Source organism: Saccopteryx leptura, chromosome 5 (genome assembly GCF_036850995.1).
Source record: "Saccopteryx leptura isolate mSacLep1 chromosome 5, mSacLep1_pri_phased_curated, whole genome shotgun sequence".
Taxonomy (NCBI): domain Eukaryota; kingdom Metazoa; phylum Chordata; class Mammalia; order Chiroptera; family Emballonuridae; genus Saccopteryx; species Saccopteryx leptura.
Genome location: NC_089507.1, coordinates 129,695,072 through 129,710,127, shown reverse-complemented (window position 1 = coordinate 129,710,127; position 15,056 = coordinate 129,695,072). Strand labels below are relative to the sequence as shown.

The following is a 15,056-nucleotide window of genomic DNA, read 5'->3' as shown; positions in this document are numbered from 1 at the left end:
TCAAACCTGCACCTCAGCATGTGGATGTTGATGTTTTATTCACTGAGCCACCCAGCCAGGGAACCAGTTATTTATTTTTAAAGAAAGCTTTTAGATGAATGTGTATGTGTGTGTATGTAGGTGTGTGCATGTGTGGATGTCATGAGGTACTAGAATAAAATAAGCATAGTTATAGAAAGAGATAGTAAATATTGCAAAGGCAGATGTATCTTGTTAAGTTGAAGAAACTTGCCAATACAATCCAATAAAATCCCAGTCTATTTGCCCTAGCTGGTTGGTTCAGTGGTAGAGTGTTGGCCTGGTGTGTGGAAGTCCCAGGTTCAGTTCCTGGCCAGGGCACACAGGAGAAGTGCCCATCTGCTCCACTCTTCACCCTCACCTTCCTCTCTATCTCTCTCTTCACCTCCCGTAGCCAAGGCTCCATTGGAGTAAAGTTGGCCCAGGTGCTGACGATGGCTCCATGGCCTCTGCCTCAGGCACTAGAATGGCTCCAGCTGCAACGTAGCAACGCCCCAGATGGGCAGAGCATCACCCCCTAGTGGACATGCCAGGTGGATTCTGGTCAGGCACATGTGGGAGTCTGTCTCTCTGCCTCCCCTCCACTCACTGAATTTAAACATACAAACAAACCCAATCTATTAGGGCTTTGATCCTTCATCTACAGTTGCTTGGATATAAATTAGGAGACATATAGGTCAAATCATATACAGATTTTTAGGAAATCAGCAATTTAGAGTATCAAAAATTTTTATACTCTAATTTTTAATTATGCAATGTGATATTTGAAAAAATTTTCAGTAAGAATTAACAGGACTTGGTACCATTGTATTAGGTGTTAAGAGAGGACAGAGTTAAATAACTTGAAAAATCTTGATCTTTGGTGTTTATCTTGAATCTAAATTCATCATCATTAATATTAATATAGATAATAGCTATCATATATGAAAATAATTGTTTCAGATATAATTCCATGATAAATATTTCATATATATGTGAATGATCATCTAATAATCTATTCTATGAGGACAATTATTCTGAATTTCGTGGAGTGGGAAAGGGAGGATCAGAGAGGTTAACTAACTTACACAGATTACATGGGTAAAAGGTGGTGAAGTCTGAGTTCTCAGTTCAACTTCCTGACTCCAGAGTCTGTCCCATAGGCACCAAGTCCTTCTTCATTGTGCCCGGACTGTGTCCCTTGTCCAACAGTTGTCCCCAGTGCGTTTACTTCCTCTCATGTTCTGTAAGAGCATTTTGATATGTCTTCTTTCTCCTTGAGCCCCTGGTTTTTACTACCCTCTACTAATTTTTTCAGCTCATGACTTTGCTTTCTACATCTCTAAGAAAATTAAAGCATTCCAAAAAGAACTTCCTAACACTCTACTGTTCTACTGCTCTGCCTTACAAAGACATGATTCAAATGTCAGAAAAACTCCTGAGTCCTTTATGATATTAACTTTTATGCAACTTAATGTATGATCTCATTTGGAGATTTGGCTTACACCTACCTAAATCTGTGATTGCGTATACTTGACCTCATTGACAGTGAATATGGATCAGCTGCCCTGCAAGCCCCTCCACCCCCTGACACTGGGGTACGTCGCCTTTCACCAACTCAAGGGTAATCCTGCAGAAGTGCCCTCCTCTTGTGCATTGTTCATATTTGCTTTTCTTCTGGGTTATTCTCATGAACCTACAAATAGGTCATCACTTCCTGCTTCTTAGACAAAGAAGCTCCTTCGATCCTACATATATTTTTAGCCCCTTTTTACTGTTTTCACCTGTGATGATGAAACTCTTAGAAAAACTTACTTATAATCACTTTCTGAAATTCCTCTTTTCTCATTTGGTTTGAACTCCCAGAAAGCTCTTGCCTGCTGCTGTTGACAAGTCACCAATAACCTTGACCTTGTTGCTGTGCCCATCAGTGACTCCTCTTAGCTGTCTGCTCAGCTTCATTAACATTGTTGATCACTGTCTCCCTTTTCTTTCCCTCCCTCCATTCCCTCCTCCCTCCCTTCTTCCTTCCTCCTATTAATGTACAGGGAAGGCAAAGGCAGTTTACAGTTGTTCATTTGGAAAATAATACAGTGATTACTAAATAATAATACAAAAATAAATTCTGTTTGACAGCCTCACAACTGTAAACCTACTTTTGTTCCCATCCTGTATACTATACATACAATCACTTTTATTTCAGTTTTAATTTTAATTTTTTCCAAGTACAATTAACACTCAATATAATATTTGCTTCAGGTATACAACATTTGATTTCACTTATATGTGGAATCTAAAAAAAACCCAAAAACACCAGAAAATAAATGAACAAACAAAACAAAAACAAACTCACAGATGCAGAGAACTGACTGGTGGTTACCAGATGGGAGGGCGGTCGGGGGGCTGGATCAAAGGTGAAGGGATTGGGAAGTACAAACTGGTAGTTACAGAAGAGTCATGGGCAGGTAGAGTACAGCATAGGGAATACAACCAGTTTCTTTGTAAATGTAGTTTGTGGAACGACCGTACTGGCTTTCATTCTACTTCGTTTTTCCTTATCTTTCTGACCCCAGACACTGGAGTGACCCAGGAGTCAAAGTTCTCTCTCTACCATGGTGCTCTCCAGCTGCAACGTGGCTTTCAGTACTGTTTACATCAGCTTTTCCTGAGCAGCATTGCAGAGTCTCTTAGACTCACTTTCTTTGGTTCTCGCTCTGCATTCGCTTTGATCCACATATCTGCACTTTTGTTTTGCTGCCTCCTGTATGACATAGACCTAATGTTTGTGTCCTTTCAAAATCCATATGCTGAAACCTAATCCCCAAGATAATGATATTTGGAAGTGGGGCCTTTGGGAGTGATTATGTGAGAATGAATGAAATTTATGTTCTTGTTAGACTTCAGAGTGCTCTCTGCTCCCTTCTCCCATGTGAGGACACAGAGAGAAGGTGCCATCTATGAACCAGAACGTGGATCCTCATCAGACGCCCAATCATCTTGGATGTTATACATCAATTTTTGTTGTTTGTGGGCTGCCCAGTCTGTGGCATTCTGTTAGAGCAGCCAAGTGGACTGAGACACTGATAGAGTCTTCTCTAGTAATGTCATCTGGAGACCTGTCTGCATGTGCCACTCATCCATGCTTGTGTGACCCAGCAAGGCGTTAACACTGGAGGTGAGAGCCAGTGGATAAATTCTTCTGTCTTCACTTTGCAACTGTCCTGTCACAGTCAAGTTTGCTGTCCCATTCCCTGGTGCTTTTGGTTTTTTTACTCCTTCAAAATTCTTCTAAAAATGAGAGCAAGAAAAGAGTACCATTCACCTATTCAGTAAAATACTCCAAACAGAGCTTTAACAAAAATATTATGCATCTTTTTACTATATTCCAGAATTGCCCACAACAGTTATATGCCATAATCTAATTGTGGATCGTATATTCTGTGTCTATCTACTGTGTTGAATTATACTCATTGTAAACCTTTTGATTGTTTCATAAGCAATTTCTCTGTTGCTATAATGTACCACACATAAATAAATGATGGTTTATTTTTTCCTTGCCTAATTTACTTTCTAGTTTCCAGTTAAACAATCAGAGATATCTTGCTTTCATATAGGTGCTATTCCAGTTTCTTCTTGATTTGATCTCATCTTTATCTCAGTGAATCTCTATGGCTTTTCTCCCAGTTTTCCTTGCTTTTGTTAACCATCTGCTTTGAACTATCTCTCAGTGTCTTGCTGCAAATGTCTCCGGCCCATACTTTCTCACCTCTAGCCCATATCATTCACATTTTGTGTTCTCTGACTTTGGATTTTATTCAACTATAATTCTAAGAACTTGGAACATATCTTGGCCTTTAAAAGGTTGAAGCAGAAAGTAGCTCAAGATAAAATAAAATGGTGACTAGAGAAACACCAGATGTGTCTTTGTTTACCATTGAAAAGTGAAAAAGGAAAAAAAAATATTTTTATTATTCCACTTGGACATCTTCCCTTTCAAGCTTTTGAAGCTCCACTCTATGAAGTTTTATAATAATAACAAGCAGCCTGTCCTGGGGCCCCCTTCCTCTCACTCCTACGTCTGCACTCTTGCCAAAGAACAAAGGGGAAAGGGCAAGTACAAAAGCAAATGTCAAGGAACTGCATCAGCAAGATTTAATCACAACACTTGGCATATTCTGTGTCTGACTTGTCTGTCTAGCTCCATCTTTAAACCTACCATGCCAGGTCTTACTTATGTTACATGGAGAGATAAGAATTTTAGTCATTTGTTAGGTAACAAAAGTAACATAATTGAAGTTTCACTCTTTTTTCTAAATACAAACACACATGGACACACACCCATGGACACACAATTGTTTTCTTCATTTATAATTCTGTATTTTCTGAACTGATCACCTTAACTCTAGACATCTATCCTTGTGATGTTGCCAAGTTGTTCAGACCTAAGTCCTTTAATTTTCCTTTTTATGTGAATTGATTGCTAACTTCTCTCTGTAACCTTTTTATTTGGTGCCATTCTTCTCTGGCTGCCTTTGTCAAAGCTGGCTCTCAAAACTTTACAACAAAACCTTTGGATGAATTTATTGTTCAACAGGCAAGGAAGAATATGACCTTACAAAGCTTGGCAGTGTCTCATTTGGAGATTTGGCTTAACACAGGTCTTTCATTGTAAGGACTTGTTTAGAATTGGGTAATAATTATAATATGTATTACAAGAGTTCAGAATGATTGGAAACAATAGATGAGGATTTTGTGGCAGATTCAAGGAATTTGAAGGTACATTCCCAAGGATAGTTTGGGAAGAGGAAGAAATGCTGAGGAAGACAGTGAAAGACTGCAGAGCCACATAGAGGAAGGCAGTATGATACACTTTTGACTTTCACATCGGTCTAAGTCTTGGGATTGACAGTTTGGTTTTCACCTTCTACCTTATTTCTATCCATGAAGAACTAAAATACCTAAAAATAAATGTGCTTTTTCTGACATGCTCCTCATGAATAGAGAGATGATTATTCTTTATCCAGTGGGGGATATTTTCTAGTATGAAGTTGAAACATGCTGGTGTCTTTGGTCAACTTTTTATGTTACCAAGTTATATGTAGTGTCTGGAACAATTTAAACTTTAGTCTGTTGCCATTTTTACAATGCCATTTGTGGTTGCTATAAAAAAGTCAGTACACTAAATCCCCTTCAGTAGTGTTTCAGCCTTTGGATATGGTACACCACTAAAGTCCATTTCTTGTGCTATAGGTGTTAAGAAAAAACATTTTTACATACATTAGGGTGAGAGCTACTTCCTCATGAATTGTACCTAATGGTTCTAATTGTACCTCTTGGGTTGTGTAGAATAAGGTTTAGCAATCCCATATAAATGATCTCCAAACACTGAAAACAATAGTATGATTTTCCTTGATTCCTTTTTCCTTCTAAACTGCTTAGGACAAACATTTGGGTCAATGTACAATCTTGATCGTCCTCTTGATCTCCTCTTGAAAAGATTGTCAATATTTCTTTTAAAGCAGGACATTCAAACCTGAATAATTCTGAAGGAGCTGTCAGACACTCTAAATTGGGAACAGAACTATCACTTGAACCCTGAACACTTCAAAAAACAAAAAATTAAATGAACTCTTTTGGATGTCATATCACACATTAATCACATAATGTTAATGTCATAAAAGACTCAGGAGTTTTTCCTGAGTGTTTGGTAGCCACATTTGAACCATGTCTTTGTAAGGCAGAGCAGTAGAGCAATTAGACACATAGTCTTAGGAACAGCACTACTGAGCCTTTAACTCCAGCTTCATTGATTACTAGTTAGGTGAACTTGGGCAACTCATTAACTCTCTGACTCTTAGTTTTGAAATTGAAAATAGGATTAGAAAATGATGTATCTCATTGGATACTATGAGGATCCATGTGACGTCATGTCAATTTCTACCAACAGCGAGCGCCTGGTATGGAATAAAGGGCTGATAAATAATAGCATTTACTATATTGTAGGCATCTCTACTTTTCAAAATAAAAATAGCATTTTATTACAAAAATTAGTACATGTACATCACTTTAAAAAGCAATCTATAATGCAAGTTATAGGAAAAATATAATTTCATAATCAAATTACCACTGTCTTAATTTTACTCATTGTCTTCTACATATTTCTGTATGTATTCGTATCCATATGCCTTTGAAAAATGTTATTAAATAAAATTCTACACATGCAGTCTGTGTATTATTTAATATATGAACATCTTACCATGTCATTTTTTACAGCTCTGTTTCAAGGGTCAGCAAAAATTTTCTGGAATTGGCCAAATAGTAAATATTTTATCTAACCTGCAAGTCACATGTAGTTTTTGATACATAATATTCTTTGTGGTTTTTTGTTATTGTAGTTGTTTGTTTTATAGCACTTTATTTTTTTCATAAAATACTTTAATTGAGTCATTTAATGAATTCCATAAGATGCATGTGCATTTATAAGATTTTTATTTTTCAGTGCTAACATCTAAAGGTCTGATAACAGAGTCCCCAAGTCTATAGGTAGAAACATAACTCTGTGTGACTATTATTCTAGGTTCCCATTTATTTCTCGCTAACCTACCTGGACTTTTATACTGTATTTACTAACACCACAAAGTCTAACAAGTGGCAAAGTCATAAAATTTGCATTGCTGGTTTAAAAAAAAACCCAGACAATTTAGAATTATTTCGAAGTTAACCAATGAACTCCAATCCATTATTTCTTTTTTGTGGGGGAAGGCTTGATGATGAATCTTTATTTTTTTATTTAAAAATAATAATTAATGTATTTTTAACTTATTGAGATGACATGGGTCATCAAACCATTTAGGTTTCGAGTGTACAACTCAATATAACACCATCTACATACCACATTGTGTACCCTTTACCCCAAGCAAAGTCTCTTTCTGTCCCCATTACCCCCCTTTGCCCTCCTCTCCACCTCCGCACCTCCTCATCCCCCTTTCCCTCTGGCTATTGCCACTCTGTTGTCTGTTTCTCTATGTTTATTCTGTGTATATGATTTTGGCTGATCCCTTCACTTTCTTTCATCCACTTCCCTCATGCCTCTCCCTTCTGACAGCTGTCCTTCTATTCCTTGTGACCCTGCCTCTGTTTCTATTTTGTTCATCAGTTTACTTTGTTCATTGGATTCCAGATATAAGTGAGATCATAGCACTTTACATATATAAAAACCATTTCTTAGCTCACAGGCTGTACAATAATAGGCCATGATCAAATTTGGCCTACAACCCTACAACCCATAGTTTGTCAACCCCTGATTTATAAAATAACTTTTCAATAAATAATTTGTACAAGTTATAATATTTATTAAACTTTTACACTACTTACATTTTTTCCCCTATTTTAAGAAACTGGGATGAATTTTGGTTAATTTTTTTCTATTGATTTTTAGAGAGAAAGGAGGGGGAGAGAGAGAAAGAGAAGTACATTGACTTGTTCCATTATTGATGCATTCATTGGCTGTTTCTTGTACATGCCCTGACCAGGGATCAAAACCACAACCTGGAAATATTGGATCAATGCTCTCACAACTGAGTGCCCTGTACAAAATTTTATACACAATTTTTTGAACAATTTTGCTTTCTTCTCAGAGAAAATTTTAGAACTGTAATTGTTGTGTTACATTTTTAAATGCATATTAAAAATGTTATCTTAAACTTTAAGCTAAATAAGAGTTTAAATTAGAAACCTGATTCTGTCCTCTGAATTTTTGGGTATTTTCCACAGCTTTGATTATTGGAGAATGTCTTCAGAAGTCCCACTTCTAAGTCAGTGCTAAGGTCAAAGCAGAGTGGTGTAGTGTTCAATTACCTACCTACTTTTACTTTGGTATCATGCATTTTGAAATTGTTTGGAAAATTTTTGAAACAAGAACTGAATTCTATATAACTGTAGTTTTATCAAAGATACATTTTTGTCAGCTAATTCCCAATAATATTAGAGGTTATCAAAAGACTAGCAGAAATAATGATTGGTTTCTTTCTCTATGGTTCACATACTTCATTTGAACCATTCCAAAATATTTTTCTAAATTGGTACCAAACCCTAGCCTGCAGTCTGTAGAGTCTATTGTTTATTAGTTGTGAGCACTTTTCTGTGGGGTTACTCTGTCATGGGTTGGGGGTATACTGATAAACAAGATCTCATCATCTTGTCCTCAATCCTAGTGGGGAGCAGACTAATGGGTTATTAGACTGCTCTCTGAAATTAACACGAGATACCTAAAAGTCAAGGCTTTCTTTGTGTAGTAGCCATATTCAAAACTCTACTAACTTTAAGAGTGCAAAGATGACTGATGGAATTTTTTCCCTGAGTTGTCTCAGTATCCTGGGAGATCAAAACTGAATTAGAGGCACTAATTATGTCACTTCCCTCTATCAAATGGGTGCAGAGCAAACCTTGTGAATGAATGAATGTCTTAAACATATGAATTGAACAGAAAACTAAAAATATTGACTAATCCACTTTAATTGTTAGGTTACAGTGATAGTGGTTCTGGATTCTATGACCAGAGTATGAATTTCCTGTTTTAAGAGTTACACAAATGAGAAGAATAAAAAAAGGAAAATTAGAACATTTTGGTCTTAATAGAACTACTCAAAAGTCATATGTCAAGAAGATTTTGAAAGCATCATTACTTTAAGAAACTCTATAATTCTTTTCATTTGTTCTGGTGAATTCCTGGTTTCAGTACCTGGTTGCGTTTTGAGGACAAAGTGCAATTTATGTCACTCAGTGGAGTTAAGCCATTCAAAAGTTTTTGAAATCAGAAAGTACTGCTGTGGGCATATTGTTATAACTGAATATATCAGTTTTTACACCAAGGAGACAAGTGAGTCCTGAACTTCAAAGATGGATTATATAGGAGTCTTGATGGGGATGAAATCAAACTTCTTTCCTGTGATCCATTTCAGTCTTTGAGACTATATTTCATCCCCCTGACAATAAATCTGATGCTGTAGAAGTGTGTCCCCTGAGCCAGAACCCAGAGTCTCAGTACTAACTGAGACTCAGACTTTTCTTGTTGTAGTGATTATAATTTTTTTAGCTTTTTTTTCCTTCTGTTGACAGTTTTAATCTGATGGTGGTAGCCACAGCACTGTAACTTAATGACAGTCCTTTGCCAATAGAAACAAAAAAAGGTGCCGTCACTGGCAGGATTCACTGCCTTATTTCTTTATTTCACAAATCCCTTTTCTTTTGGTAAGTGTGTCTTCTGGTGAATTCAAGTTATTCCAGTACATCACATTTTAAGCTCAAAAGTACAAACCTTTTTAGTAGCCTACAAAGCCTCAGCCATGACTCCAGCCTGCTTTCCAGATGTAGTCCCTCTGTGCCCGCTGTGTGCCAGCCACTATGCTTAAAGCCCGAACATGGCAGGCAGTTGCCTACATCTGTACATTTGCTCAAACCCCTTTTTATGCCTTCCAATAAGAATGTCCTTCTACCAGCTTTATCTCCCACATCAACATTTTTCTGATTCTCTAAACTGACATGCCAAAGCTTTTTAAAAATTTTAATTAATTTTATTTTATTGTTAACATGGATTCATGTGTCCCACTCAATATAACACCCTCTCCCCAACCCCTGTGTCCCTATTTAGACCCCATTTACCCCTCTCTCCTTAATTCCTTCTTCCCCTCCCCTCTGGGATTTGCTGTCCTGTTATCTGTATCTCTGTGTTATGTATATATAATTTCACTAATCCCCTTATCCCCCTTCCCTCTGACAGCTGTCCCTCTGCTCCCTGTGACCTCACCTCTGCCTCTATTCCATTCCTCAGTTCACTTTGTTCATTAGATTCCACATATAAGTGAGGTCATATGGTATTTGTCTTTCTCTGCCTGACTTATTTCACTTAGCATAATGCTCTTCAGGTCCATCCATGCCATCGCAAAAGGTAAGATTTCCTTCTTTTTCATGGCTGTGTAAAATTCCACTGTGTATATGTACCACTGCTGTGTGTGTGTGTGTGTGTGTGTTACAGAGACAGAGACAGGGAGAGGGACAGACAGACAGGAAGAAAGAGAGATGAGAAGCAATAATTCTTCATTGAGGCACCAGAGTTGATTGCTTTTGACCAGGGGTCTACAAAAGACTGAGTGGCCCCTTGCTCAAAGCAGTGACCTTGGGCTCAAGCTGGTGAGCCTTGCTCAAACCAGATCGAGGTTTTGAACCTGGGTCCTCTGCATCCCAGTCTGGTGCTCTATTTACTGCACCACCACCTGGTCAGGAATATACCACTGCTTTTTAATCCACTCATCCACTGACGGCCACTTGGGCTATTTCCAGATCTTGGCTATTGTAAACATAAACAATGCTGCAATAAACATGGGGGTGCATATCTTCTCTTGAATCAGTGATTTGGTATTCTTAGTCTATATTTCTAAAAGTGGAATAACGGGGTCAAAAAGCAGTTTCATTTTTAATTTTGGGGGGAATCTCCATACTGTTTTCCACAGTGGCCGCACCAGTCTGCATTCCCACCAGTAGTGCAGGAGGGTTCCCTTTTCTCCACATCCTCGCCAGCACTTATTGTGTGTTGATTTGTTAATGAGAGTCATTCTGACTGGTGTGAGGTGATAATCTCATTGTGGTTTTAATTTGCATTTCTCTGATGATTAGTGACATTGAACATTTTTTTATAGTCCTGTTGACTGTATGTCCTCTTTGGAGAACTGTCTATTCAGTTCTTTTGCACATTTTTAAACTGGATTGTTTACATTCCTGGTGTTGAGTTTTAGAAGCTCTTCATAAATTTTGGTTATTAATCCCTTATCAGATGTATTGGCGAACATGTTCTCCCATTGTGTGGATTGTCTTTCTATTTTGTTCATGGTGTCTTTTGCTGTGCAAAAGCTTTTTTGTTTGATATAGTCCCATCTGTTTATTTTGTCCTTTATTTCACTTGCCCGTGGAGATAAACTGGCAAAAATATTGCTACAAGTGATATTGGAGAGTTTACTGCCTATGTTTTCTTCCAAGATGTTTATGGTTTTGTGACTTACATTTAAGTCTTTTATCCATTTTGAGTTTATTTTTGTGAATGGTGTAAGTTGGTGGTCTAGTTTCATTTTTTGCAGGTAGCTGTCCAATTTTCCCAACAACATTTATTAAAGAGACTGTCTTTACTCCATTGTCTGCTATTATCTCCTTTGTCAAAGATCAATTGACCATAAAGACGTGGATTATTTCTGGGTTCTCTGTTCTGTTCCATTGATCTGTATGTCTGTTCTTATGGCAGTACCAAGCTGTTTTGAGTACAATGGCCTTGTAGTAAAACTTAGTATCAGGAAGTGTGATACCTCTCACTTTCTTCTTTATTTTCAAGATTGCTGAGTCTATTCGTGTTCCTTTCTGGTTTCATATAATTTTTGGAATATTTGTTCTATTTCTTTGAAGTATACCATTGGTATTCTAATAGGAATTGCATATAATTTATAGATTGCTTTGGTTAATGTTGACATTTTAATGATGTTTATTCTTCCTATCTATGAACATGGTATATGCTTTCACTTATTTGTATCTTCCTTGATTTCTTTTTTTCATGAAGTGTGTTCGTAACATGAGAAGGTACCCTCATTTGTTCATCTTGCATTTACTAGGTTCTCTGCCATCTTACTCTATTAGAGTAACTTTTGCCTTCTAAGAAAAACATTTTATTCAGCTATAAGGCTAGGTGTCCTGTGAGTTTTCAGCAAGACCATGAGAGCACTGGAGCACTGTGGCATTCACAAAGTCTTCTTTTAAATAGCCTTGACATGATACTGTACATAAAAAACCCTAAAGTCTCAGTCAAAAAAACCTCTAGACCTATTAAATGAATTTGGCAAGGTGGCAGGATATAAAATTAATATTCATAAATCAGTGGCATTTTTATACACCAACAATAAATTGTCTGAAAGAGAAATTAAATAAACAATCCCTTTCACTATTGCAAAAAAAAAGAATGAAGTACCTAGTAGTAAATTTAACAAAGAAGGTAAAAGACTTGTACTCAGAAAAGTATAAAACATTGAAAAAAAATATTGATCTTAAAAATAAATAAATAAAGCAGATTGACCCAAAGACAGATAGCTGAAAGTGCTGGGGGAAAAGAAAGTAAAATGGACAACCACCATTATTATTAGCTCATCTCTTAAGAGTTGTGAAATTGCAACCTCCCTAAAAAATTGAAGCTACATGGTTTGTTATTCAGTGTCAGTGGAAAATGGAGCCATTCTATTTTCTTGTATTTGTACAATATATTGGGTAATTGCTGTGATTTAAATTTTTTATATTCCTGGGCAGTAACTTAAGGGTACTTCCTGTACACAACACCATAAATGCCATTAATCTTATGTGCACTATAGCTAAGATCACCTCCAAACCACATATAGATAGCATCTGCTATGGAATGATAACAACTAAAGCTTACATCATTAAGCAAATTTCTGTTTGGAAAACGCTTCAAAAGATATATCTCAATGATTCGTTTAACCCAAATTAGAGTATCAATTATAACTGTTCTTTTGGATGAATATTAAAATAATTTAGACAGGTTGAATTATAATGTTTAAATATATATTTACTTTAAAGAATTTTAAATATTAAAATAAAAATTATATACAATAAAACAATAAGAGCAATGAGATAAATCATTGGTTTGTTTGTAGTTTTAGAAAATATTATTAGTTTAAAATAAGCTTTGAAAAAACCAATTGAAGAGTAAGAGAGTTCTTGGAGAGATTTTAAAAATGAACTTTTCCTTAAATTTGAAATCAATATTTTACCTTATTTCTTAAGTTCAAAATCAATATTAGGTAAATAAAAAAAACTGACTAGTTTGCACAAAAAGAAGAGCTGGGCCATTTCGTTTCAGAAGCATGGATTAATCAACATAGAGGCTAAATGAGTGAAGAGGTGGAACTAAATCTGAAGTTCTTGACATCTAGAGAGGGCAGAGCAGCCATGAGAGGGACGATCTGCAAGACACAGTTGAACAGTTGAGGAAGATCTCTGAGTAAGCAGCTGAAGCTCTGAGGAGAGAGAGGGGAAAGAGGCAACTCTAGAGCCTGAGAAAACGCATGTGTCCATAGTATCAGAGTAAGAATGAGGAGAGAGGGAGAAGGCATCCATTTCCAGAGCCTCTCAGTTTTTGAATTTCTCATCTATTTCCTCCATTACCAACCAAACTGCCCTGTACCATCTCCTGTTTTCTAGGTCATTACTCCACTTCTATTCCTGTTCGTCTTCTACCCTTCCTCAAGCAGGAGCCACAACAACCTTTTAAAATGTAGGTCAGATGATGAAATGCTTCTGGGAAAAAAAAATCTCCTAAAGGAGATTTTCTCCTTGTGTAATTAGGATCCTTCCACCTCTCTGACCTTTTTCTAGCCTCCTTCCATGTGCTCAGCTGCACTGACAAGCTGCCTGTTCCTCAAATGTGCCATGCTTTTTCTTTTATATGTCATAGGAAACTCACATCTGCTATTCTAGTTGCTTGGAATGTGCTTCCTCCAGATTGTCCCATGAGTGACTTTAAGCCTTAGCTTAAATGGTACCTTCTCAAAAAATAGCCTCACCACCTTCTTTCTTTCTTTCTTTCTTTCTTTCTTTCTTTCTTTCTTTCTTTCTTTCTTTCTTTCTTTCTTTCTTTCTTTCTTTCTTTCTTTCTTTCTTTCTTTCTTTCTTTCTTTTTCCTGAAGTGAGAAGCAGGGAGGCAGAGAGACAGACTCCTGTATGCACCTCTCCAGGCTCCACCTGGCATGCTCACTAGGGGGCGATGCTCTGCTCATCTGGGGCATTGCTCTTTTGCATCCGGAGCCATTCTAGTGCCTGAGGCAAAGGCCATAGAGCCATCCTCAGCGCCTGGGCCAACTTCGCTCCAATAGAGCTTTGGCTGTGGGAGGAGAAGAGAGAGATAAGAGAGAAACGAGAGGGGAAAGGGTTGAGAAGCAGATGGGTGCTTCTGTGTTCCCTGGCCAGGAATCGAACCTGGGACTTCCACATGCTGGACCAATGCTCTACCACTGAGCCAACCAGCCAGGGCCTCACCAACTCCTTTCTGTTGTTACTTATTGTTTCTATTTCCCATAGAACTTAAGAGTATTTGAATTTTTTCCTTGCTTTCCACCTTCCCTCCCTCCCTTCTTCTCCCCTTCCCTTCCCTTCCCTTCCCTTCCCTTCCCTTCCCTTCTTTCCATAACTGAGACTGAGAGGGTGCCAGGATCGCAGGGTGCTGCAGTGAAGTAGCTTAGGTAACTAGGGGACAGAGTGGAGGAGGGAAAGGGGGGAGAGACTGCCTTCGAAATTCTAAATAGAGTTGAACTTACACTTGTGCTGTCTCTGGGTAGTGATAGAGATGGGAGACAGAGTATCGGGAGTTTTAAGGAGAGAGGGAGATAAGGGGACCACAATAATTTAGAAGTTGAACTAGCATTCAAAGCAATTCCGTCTCTCTTCCTTCTTTTCTGCTTATTCACAAGTTGACATAGACTATGGAATATTTTTCCTTGGGGCTTAGCCTTGTGGAGTTCATACCCCCAATGCTGAGATCTGATGGGAGGGCTGAAGCCATCTAGCCCAGCTTCTGGATTTCTGGGGAGGAACTTGTATCAGGGGTGTTGTGAAGATACAAGCTGTCTCTTTTACTGCAGAGAAAAAGTCAAGGTGTGAAATGCCCTGAGTGTCATGTGGCTGAAAACCTGAACCTTGTGCTTACAGGTATCTTGAAAAAAGATAGTCTGAACAGCTTTGGAGATCTGACTTCCTTTCCACTCTTTTTACTTACGCACAGTCAGCTCTCTCTAGGGTAGTGTTTATTTTGTGGCGGAAACCTGTAATAACCAGTGCCTACTCCACTGTGGAGGAAAGCATCTGAACACGCACTTTGGGAGATCATAGAATTTTGATTACTCCAAGCCACTGGACCACTCTTCCTCAGGTGGTAATGTGGGCTGGGCTCCCACCATGAGCTGCTTTTGGCATTTGCACTGGCTGCCCATTCTCAAGCTGGCTGTCCTCTCACTAAA

General features: G+C 37.8%; 1 pseudogene; it reads left to right on the top strand.

Annotated features, from left to right (window-relative positions):
* The window catches only part of LOC136406563 (protein SPO16 homolog pseudogene), a 32,726-nt pseudogene extending 20,194 nt beyond the window's left edge, over positions 1 to 12,532 (top strand).
* The last annotated feature ends 2,524 nt before the right edge of the window (positions 12,533 to 15,056 follow it).